Here is an 11,750-nt window from a genome sequence, read left to right as displayed (position 1 = left end):
GAGGTCTGAGGTCTTCTGCCAGTGTTCGGTGGGTGTTCTATAGGAGAAGTTCCACGTGTAGCTGTATTTCTGATGTATCTGTGAGGAGGAAGGTGATCTCCGCATCTTACTCTTCCGCCATCTTGCCTGCTTCCGAGGGTAACTTTTATAGGGTAACTGCCTCCCTCACTGACAATAGTGGTGAGTTAAAGGAGAATTTGATCCCCATAATATCCTGCCTTGTTCTTTCAAATAGACTCTCAAAGGGGATCCAGGGTAAGCCATTGGCTTTAACACCATGATTTTTTGAGAGGTGAGGAGGTGGGGGAGTAGGAAATGGTAACCAGGGCCTCTGGAGTTTTCACTTAATCAGCAAAGGGAAGTGTTGATAAGAAGAGGGTCTTTGTTCTTCTGAGTTCCAAGCATTGCATCACCATCTTCAGGAGCTGCTACCCTGTCTGCGCCAGATGATAATTTGGGCACAGTCACAAATCAATACCAGGAATGGTGCGCTGGGAGCTTGCACTGTAAGTACTGCGAGTATAAATAGAGCTGGAAGAATAACATTTTTGTGACCTACTGTGCGGTAATCTTTGGAAAGAAAGTTAGTATGGCTTCAAAGGGCCTTTTATAATGTTATAACATTTATAATGTTAAATGCTACCCCCAACTGCCCTCCTCCAAGCACAGAGACTGCTTGCTTAAGTTACCATTTTTAATGCAAATCATCATAATGGCTTGATAATTATTTCAATTGGCATTTATGAAACCGTTCAGTCAAAGAATAGCCAGGACAAAACCTTCACTAATCTCCCCATTTTTCATATCCTCTGGGTTTGAGGTGGAATAACACAAGAAAGCCCCAAAGCCAGAGGGTTTTTGAAGTTGATTCTTAATGGACCCAAGTCTCCATCCCTGTTACTCTGTGAAGTGAATCTGGCCCAAGTTAAACAAGACAGCAAGAGCATAATATTTGTGGTAGCTTGAAAGGAGAGGAGGCAATGACAAGCATCCCCTTCCTCCTTGGCTTAGCTTGCAGATTGGTTGGACAACATTTTAACAACTTATTGTTATTATTGAGAAAAAAATAATAAACATGTATTAAATGACCTGATATGGTGAGTAACTATTCTAAAAATGTTTTGTCTGAGAGGATCTTATTCATAAGCATCTATTTAGGTTTTTTTCTTTTCCATAGGGGGTGTTTCTAACTCTTTCATGGGGTCTTAAATAGTGTATAATATATTTGTATGGAGCATTGAGAAAATGTAAAGTACTGCTCACCTACTAGTGTTCTCCCTGCCTCTTCTCCTTACCTTCAGTGTGTGATGATTAGAGTCAGGCAGTAGCTCAGAAATGAGAAGGTTAACACATGCTGCTTTGTGGAGGGGAAGCAAGGCTGGAGGGAATAAGGGCTAGTCCTATTTGGAGTTGCTTATTTCCCCAATCAGGCAAAGAGCACTAATACACATCAAGATCACTACAATATGGGTATCTCTACAGAGAGAAAAGCTGTCTGAATGTCATCCATTCTTGAGCACATGAAGCCTGCTTGCTAGAGAGATGGAGCTTTTTTCTACCCATTGCTAGGTCTACACTTATGTCTTAAGGCAATCAGTGAGTCCTATTAAGAAAGGCTGGCTTCTTGCTTTTTCCCTGAGACCAAGACACTAGCCATTTCAGTGAGAGGAAGATCAATCAAGTTGTAACCAAGCTGGACCCTATGGGGCCTTCCTGGGACAAACCCATCCCCCATATCTTCTGCTATAGTTACACTCTGAAGTACTTAGATAATAGTATCTGATGCACATTTCCTGAGTTATTTTGCAGATGCTGAAACTACCATCAAATGGAAGAAATTAACTACATGATAACCAGGAGTACAGAGCTCCCAGACTTAGTGAAGTCTGAGGATTGATAATGTTAACCCCTGTGATACCACCCTGTTACCTCATCATCAACGAATCAGAGAATTGTGCACGAGTTGATCACATACCCTGTGACTTCCCTCCCTCACCAGGACTTTAAAAATGCTTTCCTGAAACCTATCAGAGTTTGGGTGTTTTGAGCACTAGCTGAACTCCTTGCTTGGTACCCTGCAATAAAGGATGCACTTTCCTTCACCACAACACGGTGTCAATAGCTTGGCTTAACTGGGTGTGGGAGAAAGGACCCAAGTTTGATCAGTAACAAAGTTATTGGGAAATAGTAAGTTCAAGTAGTTCTTATCCTCACCTTAATATAGATAAGAGTATGCTCGACATTATAGTTTAAAAACTCTATTAATACATGTTTCAAAATCCCCTAGATGGCTCAGTGGATTGAACTGTTTTCCAAAGTTACCCCACTTATCACCAAACTGAAGTGGTACAGCAGAGGTGTTTACTTTGTACAGCTTTAGTCTAGACTGAAATATTCTGAACATGCAGTTCATGGACCTCCAAAAAATCTGTAAAAAGAATTCAAGGTTTCTAGGAACCCAAACAGCAGAAGAAATTACATCTTTATTTTTACCAGACTCTAACTGAAATTTAGCATTTCCTTCAGTTATTAACATAGGCAGCAAACCACATATCAAGAGGACCTCTGCTTCTGTCACACCATAGGAAGATTGTTGCAAATATACCAAAATATAATTTAAGCACATCTGTCAGGGGAACCACTGACTGAAACCACCCGCCCTGACCAGGCAAGACAGTAACCTCTTGCATGAGTTATCTCACAACAGGTGGTCCTGGTAAGGGATTCAGAACTAACAAGCTACCAACAACTGGAAGAATTCGGGAAAGGTCAAAAGGAGGGAGGAGACACTAGTCCATATGTCCTACCAACCTCCCAGAATCCTCCTTGCTGGAATCCATCTTGGCTGAGTGATGTGTGCACCAACCAGAAAGGACCCTGAGTCAGAGTGATTGACCAGAGACAACCTGGAAACTAACCTCATCACCATAAAACAAGAGACTGCAAACCACATGGCAGAGCAATTCTCCTGGGGTCCTTACCCTGCTGCTCTTCAACTGGGTGCCTCTTCTTAATAAAGTATCTTGCTTTGTCAGCACATGTGTCTCCTCAGACGATTCATTTCCGAGTGTTAGACAAGAGCCCAATCTTGGACCCTTAAAGGGGTCCCCTTTCCTGCAACACATCCAGACTTTGAAATTATAATAATTCTCATAATATATATTAAAAATGTTTATGTTTCTATTCAAAGTATTAATAAATAAGCATATATATCACATTTTAATATCTTGATGAATACTTTTCACTATAATCTCTTCCTTTGTAATTCTATCAACTTTATTTTGTACATTTAAAAATATTATTCTGAGTTAGTTTCATAGGCTTTATTGGATGGCATGGGTCCATGGGTCTATAGCACCAAAAAAGATTCAGAACTCTTGGTAGTCTATAAATGGCTCCTGATAGAGAAACTTAAGTTTATTTCACAGGATGCCCAAACCTCCTGGCCTGTGGTAAAGTCAAAGTGAGAAAATCCTAGGCTGTGGAAAATCCTAACAAATCACCAAAATGGGTCAGGAGAAATCTGAAAGGAACAATTTAAGTAGTGGTTCTTTTGCTTCTTCAACTTGCATTATGCAACTTCAGGGTTGGGCTGGATGTCAGGGAGACAGGAACACCCAGCCACAATGAACAAACTCAGACTCAGATGATGCTGGGAAACAAATGGCAGCCAAATGATTATTGTCAGTTTGATGCTTAATTGGGTAGCAATTACTCAGGAACAGAAAACAACATTTGGTAATATTGCTTACATAGGAAACACTGGCCCACATCTCACATAAATTCATGTGTCTTTGGATCATCCATTGATTTCAAAGGGAACTCCATGCTCAGATGACTTGAGTAGTATATTGATCCAAACTCAAGTGTTGGCAAAAAATAAAAATGAAAAACAACAACAATTTAAGCCACTGTGTCTGCCTTTTCCTAAGTAGACCATTTAGATTGTTAGGTAACATTGCAACTTGTTTACTGTAGTCTTAATGAAACCTTAAAGAACTCTCATGTAGATTCTCTGTGCAGAACCCTTGTGGATTCTCTAGAAGTATAAGTGTGCCCATAATGGAAATTTGTCAGTAGGATACATCACACATCATGTTACCGAACCAAACTTGGGTTCTCTTCAGTGTACAGTTAAGCTAGTCTACTGACACCAGGTTGTGGTAAAGGAAAGTGTAGCCTTTATTTCAGGGTGCTAGGCAAGAGTCCAGGGCAACTAGTCTCAAAACACTCGAACTCCAATGGGTTTCAGGAAAGCATTTTTAAAGGCCAGATGAGAGAGGTGAGTCCTAGGATATGTGATCAGTTCATGCAAAATTCTCTGATTGGTTGATGATGAAGTAACAGGGTGGTATCACGGACGTTAATATTGTCAATTCTTAGGTGCCAGTAGGGTTGGGGGCTATATGCTCATGGTCATCAAGTAGTTAATTTCTTCCATTTGGTGGGGGTTTCAGCATCTGCAAAACAACTTCGGAAATGTGCATCATATACTATTATCTAGGTACTTCAGAGAAGAGCTAAAACAGAGGATAAGGGGTAGAGGTCTGTCCTAGGAGGGCTCCATAGGGTCCTGCTTGGTTACAATCATAATGGACTGAATCACTGTCAACAAAATAAAATGCCAATGGCATCAAGCAGGAAATAGAACTGAATCCAGTTGAGTAAGACTATTAATATGGAAGGGTTGGGACTACAGTAAAGGAGAGAACATGAGCCTCATCTAAAAAGCACAGAATTATCCAAATCTTTCCCAGGGTTTCATTATCAGGAATGCTGGTCTACTGCAGCCAAATCAACCAACCTATCAAGAAACGCTGGAAATGAGATTTTAGTATGAAGCCGCCCAGTGTTAGGGGTAACTGTCTAAGTTGCAGTTCTCTTAAAATATTCTCTGAATTAAGCAACTGTATGTAAAGTTTGACCCTTACTCCTGGGTCATAACTCTGCCTTGCAGACGCTTCTAGATCATACAACATGCTGTCAACCAATTTGGGAAATAGGATTTGTTTCCAGCATTTCTTCCCCAACTCTTTACCCATGGTTCTGCTGAGTACAACATGATTCAAAATGATACTTTCCTCCTTTGGAGTGGCTAAAGACATTGCTACTAGAAGGAAAACTATTTGGTTAAACTAAATTCTTAAAAGCTGAACCTGCTCAGAATTTTACTTAAAAAAAAAAAAAAAAAAAGAGGGAGAAGGAGGAGGAAAAGAGGAGGAGGAGAACAAGTAAAGCCACCAGGATCACTTCCTGGGAGAATACCTAGCAGTGTTCCTGAGAGGGTATGAAGTATTAGTTAATTTGTGGGATTTTGGATGGCTGATGAAATTCAGATCATTGGAACATGATTAGATAAGCAAGTAAAATTTTGGAGGATCATTTGTACTAACCCAAAAGTTGGAAATATGTAGGGTGAGGATTTTTTTTGCATGTGAGAAGGAAGCAAGAAGGCAAAGGCCTAGCCACTGAAATAGGCCTAACCTGATTAAAATATTGGTTTAATGCCAATTGATTCTGTTCTGAAAGTGCTTGATCAAGTAGTTGCGGTCAACTTTTTAGCTTGTAGTTTGATTTCATGCAACTGAATCAGAGCTTGAATTCATCTTCATAATCCCAGGTTTTTGCCAACAGATCTCCCTCTGTCTCTGTTTCTATCTCTGTCTGTCTGTCTGTCTGTCTCTTTTTAAATAAGGTCTCTTGATCTCATTATATCCTCATGGAATTGCAATGGGCTGTATTAAACATGATAGAGAAAAGAGAGAATGCACATATTATAGAATTTTTGCTCACCTTCATCTTAACTGTGTTCAGTTCTTTTGCTCAGAATTATTATTTAAAATCCAGCATGACCCCCTATGGTTAATAGATACAGACTTAAAGAAAAACTTGTATGTGCATTTCTTATTGACTAGGTCTTATCTCTGGCTGTCATTCTATCATGCTCATGGCGACCATCTGTCTGTCTTTTCAAAGTCATGCAACCAAACTCTTACCTCTCCCCCTTCTGCATTTTTCTTTCTTTCAGATGTCTTTCTTGAGTTATAGCCCTAACGTCACCAGAATCATATTCCTGCTCATATTTAAAAACATTCTCTTTCACACACAGCTATGTCTCTGAATAATACATGAAAACCCCTTCCTTGCCTAGGAAATTTTTTATCCCTGACTCAATTTCATTTTTAATTACACTTCAAGGAAATTACAGGGGGAAGACTTAAGATGGCAGAAGAGTAAGATGCGGAGATAACCTTCCTCCCCACAGATACATCAGAAATACATCTACATGTGGAACTGCTCCTATAGAACACCCACTGAACGCTGGCAGAAGACCTCAAACCTTCCAAAAGGCAAGAAACTCCCCACGTACCTGGGTAGGGCAAAAGAAAAAAAAAATAAACAGACAAAAGAATAGGGACAGGACCTGCACCAGTGGGAGGGAGCTGTGAAGGAGGAAAGGTTTCCACACACTAGAAGCCCCTTCACGGGCGGAGACTGCAGAAGAGTAAGATGCGGAGATAACCTTCCTCCCCACAGATACATCAGAAATACATCTACATGTGGAACTGCTCCTATAGAACACCCACTGAACGCTGGCAGAAGACCTCAAACCTTCCAAAAGGCAAGAAACTCCCCACGTACCTGGGTAGGGCAAAAGAAAAAAAAATAAACAGACAAAAGAATAGGGACAGGACCTGCACCAGTGGGAGGGAGCTGTGAAGGAGGAAAGGTTTCCACACACTAGAGCCCCGTCACGTCGGAGACTGCGGGTGGCAGAGGGGGAAGCTTCAGAGCCACGGAGGAGAGTGCAGTAACAGGGTGCGGAGGGCAAAGCGGAGAGATTCCTGCACAGAGGATCAGTGCCGACCGCCACTCACCAGCCCGAGAGGCTTGTCTGCTCACCCGCCGGGGCGGGCGGCGGCTGGGAGCTGAGGCTCGGGCTTCGGTCGGAAGTCGGGAGAGGCCTGGGGTTGGCGGCGTGAACACATCCTGAAGGGGCTAGTGCACCACGGATGGCCGGGAGGGAGTCCGGGAAAAGGTCTGGAGCTGCCAAAGTGGCAAGAGACCTTCTCTTCCCTCTTTGCTTCCTGGGGTGTGAGGAGAGGGGATTAAGTGCGCCTCTTAAAGGAGCTCCAGAGACAGGTGCAGAGCTGCCGAAGAGACAAGAGACTTTTTCTTGCCTCTTTGTTTCCTGGTGCGAGAGGAGAGGGGATCAAGTGCGCCACGTAAAGGAGCTCCAGGAATGGGCGCGAAAAGGAGCTCCAGAAAAGGTCGCGAGCCGCGGCTATCAGGGCGGACACCAGAGACGGGCATGAGACGCTAAGGCTGCTGCTGCCGCAACCAAGAAGCCTGTGTGCGAGCACAGGTCACTCTCCACATCTCCCCTCCAGGGAGCCTGTGCAGACCGCCACTGCCAGGGTCCCGGGATCCAGGGACAACTTCCCAGGGAGAATGCACGGCGCGCCTCAGGCTGGTGCAATGTCACAACGGCCTCTGTCGCCGTAGGCTCGCCCCGCATCCATACCCGTCCCGCCCTCCGGCCTGAGTGAGCCAGAGCCCCCGAATCAGCTGCTCCTTTAACCCCGTTCTGTCTGAGCGAAGAGCAGACGCCCTCGGGCAACCTACGCGCAGAGGCGGGGCCAAGTCCAAAGCTGAACCCCAGGAGCTGTGCGAACAAAGAGGAGAGGGGGAGGTCTCTCCCAGCAGCCTCAGAAGCAGCAGATTAAAGCTCCACATTCAACTTGAAGTGCCCTGCATCTGTGGAATACCTGAATAGACAGCGAATCGTCCCAAGTTGAGGAGGTGGACTTTGGGAATAAGATACATTATTTTTTTCCCCTTTTTCTCTTTTTGTGAGTGTATATGTGTGTGCTGCTGTGTGAGAATTTGTCTGTATAGCTCTGCATTCACCATTTGTCCTAGGGTTCTGACCGTCACTTTTTGTTTTCTTTGCTTTTTAAATTTTTTCTTCTTAATAATTATTTTTTATTTTAATAACTTTATTTTATCCTACTTTATTTTATCTTCTTTCTTTCTTTCTTTCTTTCTTTCTTCGTTTCTTTCTTCATTTCATCCTTCCTTTCTTCCTTGCTTCCTTCCTCCCTTCTTTCCTTCCTTCTTTCTTTCCTTCCTTCCTTCTTTCCTTCCTCCCTTCCTTTTTTTTTCTTTCTATTTTTTCTCCCTTTTCTTCTGAGTCGTGTGGGTTAAAAGCTCTTGGTGCTCCAGCCAGGTGTCAGGGCTGTATCTCTGAGGTGTGAGAACCAACTTCAGGACACTGGTCTACAAGAGACCTCCCAGCTCCACATAATATCAAATGACAAAAATCTCCCAGAGATCTCCATCTCAACACCAAGACCCAGCCTCACTCAACGACCAGCAAGCTAGAGTGCTGGACATCCCATGCCAAACAACTAGCAAGACAGATCTACAGCCCCATCCATTAGCCGAGAGGCTGCATAAAATCACAATAAGGCTACAGACACACCAAAAAACACCACCAGATGTGGACCTGCCCACCAGAAAGACAAGATGCAGCCTCATCCACCAGAACACAGGCACTAATCCCCTCAACCAGGAAAGCTACTCAACCCACTGAACCAACCTTAGCCACCAGGGACAGACAGAATAAACAACGAGAACTACGAACCTGCAGGCTGCAAAAAGGAGACCCCAAACACAGTAAGCAAAATGAGAAGACACAGCAGATGAAGGACCAAGGTAAAAACCCACCAGACCTAACAAATGAAGAGGAAATAGGCAGTCTACCTGAAAAAGAATTCAGAATAATGATAGTAAGGATGATCCAAAAACATGGAAATAGAGAAAATTCAAGAAACATTTAACAAGGACCTAAAAGAAATAAAGAGGAAGCAAGCAATGATGAGCAACACAATAAATGAAATGAAAAATACTCTAGATGTTATCAATAGCACAATAACTGAGGCAGAAGAACGGATAAGTGACCTGGAAGATAAAATAGTGGAAATAACTACCACAGAGGAGAATAAAGAAAAAAGAAGAAAAAGAACTGAGGACAGTCTCAGAGACCTCTGGGACAACATTAAACGCACCAACATTCGAATTATAGGGGTCCCAGAAGAAGAAGAGAAAAAGAAAGAGACTGAGAAAATATTTGAAGAGATTATAGTTGAAAACTTCCCTAATATAGGAAAGAAAATAGTCAATCAAGTCCAGGAAGCACAGAGAGTCCCATACAGGATAAACCCAAGGAGAAACACGCCAAGACACATAATAATCAAACTGTCAAAAATTAAATACAAAGAAAACATATTAAAAGCAGCAAGGGAAAAACAACAAATAACACACAAAGGAATCCCCATAAGGTTAACATCGGATCTTTCAGCAGAAACTCTCCAAGCCAGAAGGGAGTGGCAGGACATATTTAAAGTGATGAAGGAAAAAAACCTACAACCAAGATTACTCTACCCAGCAAGGATCTCATTCAGATTTGATGGAGAAATTAAAACCTTTACAGACAAGCAAAAGCTGAGAGAGTTCAGCACCACCAAACCAGCTTTACAACAAATGCTAAAGGAACTTCTCTAGGCAAGAAACACAAGAGAAGGAAAAGACCTACAAGAACAACCCGAAACAATTCAGTAAATGGTAATAGAACCATACATATCGATAATTACCTTAAATGTAAATGGATTAAATGCTCCCACCAAAAGACACAGACTGGCTGAATGGAAACAAAAACAAGACCCATATATATGCTGTCTACAAGAGACCCACTTCAGACCTAGGGACACATACAGACTGAAAGTGAGGGGATGGAAAAAGATATTCCATGCAAATGGAAATCAGAAGAAAGCTGGAGTAGCAATTCTCATATCAGACAAAATAGACTTTAAAGTAAAAACTATAACAAGAGACAAAGAAGGACACTATATAATGATCAAGGGATCGATCCATGAAGAAGATATAACAATTGTAAATATTTATGCACCCAACATAGGAGCACCTCAATACATAAGGCAAATACTAACAGCCATAAAAGGGGAAATCGACAGTAACACAATCATAGTAGGGGACTTTAACACCCCACTTTCACCAATGGACAGATCATCCAAAATGAAAATAAATAAGGAAACACAAGCTTTAAATGATACATTACACAAGTTGAAAACTTCCCTAATATGGGAAAGGAAACATTAATTAAGTCCAGGAAGCAAAGAGAGTCCCATACAGGATAAATCCAAGGAGAAACATGCCAAGACACATATTAATCAAACTATCAAAAATTAAATACAAAGAAAACTATTAAAAGCAGCAAGGGAAAAACAACAAATAACACACAAGGGAATCCCCATAAGGTTAACAGCTGATCTTTCAGCAGAAACTCTGCAAGCCAGAAGGGAGTGGCAAGACATATTTAAACTGATGAAGGAGAAAAACCTACAACCACGATTGCTCTACCCAGCAAGGATCTCATTCAGATTTAATGGAGAAATTAAAACCTTTACAGGCAAGCAAAAGCTGAGAGAGTTCAGCACCACCAAACCAGCTTTACAACAAATGCTAAAGGAACTACTCTAGGCAGTAAACACAAGAGAAGGAAAAGACCTACAAGAACAAACTCGAAACATGTAAATGGTATAAGGAACATACACATTGATAATTACCTTAAATGTAAATGGATTAATAGCTCCCACCAAAAGACAAGGACTGGCTTAATGGATATAAAAACAAGACCCATATATATGCTGTCTACAAGAGACCCACTTCAGACCTAGGGACACGTACAGACTGAAAGTGAGAGGATGGAAAAAAATTCCATGCAAATGGAAATCAGAAGAAAGCTGGAGTAGCAATTCTCATATCAAACAAAATAGACTTTAAAATAAAGACTATTACAAGTGACAAAGAAGGACACTACATAATGATCAAGGGATCGACCCATGAAGAAGTTATAGCAATTGTAAATATTTATGCACCCAACATAGGATCACCTCAATACATAAGGCAAATACTAACAGCCATAAAAGGGGAAATTGACAGTAACACAATTATAGTAGGGGACTTTAACACCCCACTTTCACCAATGGACAGATCATTCAAAATGAAAATAAATAAAGAAACACAAGTTTTAAATGATACATTAAACAAGATGGACTTAATTGATATTTATACTACATTCCATCCAAAAATAACAGAATACACATTTTTCTCAAGTGCTCATGGAACATTCTCCAGGATAGATCATATCTTGGGTCACAAATCTAGCCTTGGTAAATTTAAGAAAATTTAAATCATATCAAATATCTTTCTGAACACAACGCTATGAGACTAGATATCAATTACAGGAAAAGATCTGTAAAAAATACAAACACATGGAGCCTAAACAATACACTACTTAATAACGAAGTGATCACTGAAGAAATCAAAGAGGAAATCAAAAGATACCTAGAAACAAATGAAAATGGATACATGACCACCCAAAACTTATGGGATGCAGCAAAAGCAGTTGTAAGAGGGAACTATATAGCAATACAATCCTACCTTAAGAAACAGGAAACATCTCGAATAAACAACATAACCTTCCACCTAAAGCAATTAGAGAAAGAAGAAGAAAAAAAAAACAACCAAATTTAGCAGAAGGAAAGAAAGCATAAAGATCAGATCAGAAATAAATGAAAAAGAAATGAAGGGAACAATAGCAAAGATCAATAAAACTAAAGGCTGGTTCTTTGAGAAGATAAACAAAATTGATAAACTGTTAGCCAGAC

Source organism: Physeter macrocephalus, chromosome 14 (assembly GCF_002837175.3).
Source record: "Physeter macrocephalus isolate SW-GA chromosome 14, ASM283717v5, whole genome shotgun sequence".
Lineage (NCBI taxonomy): Eukaryota > Metazoa > Chordata > Mammalia > Artiodactyla > Physeteridae > Physeter > Physeter macrocephalus.
This window is presented reverse-complemented; position numbering follows the sequence as displayed.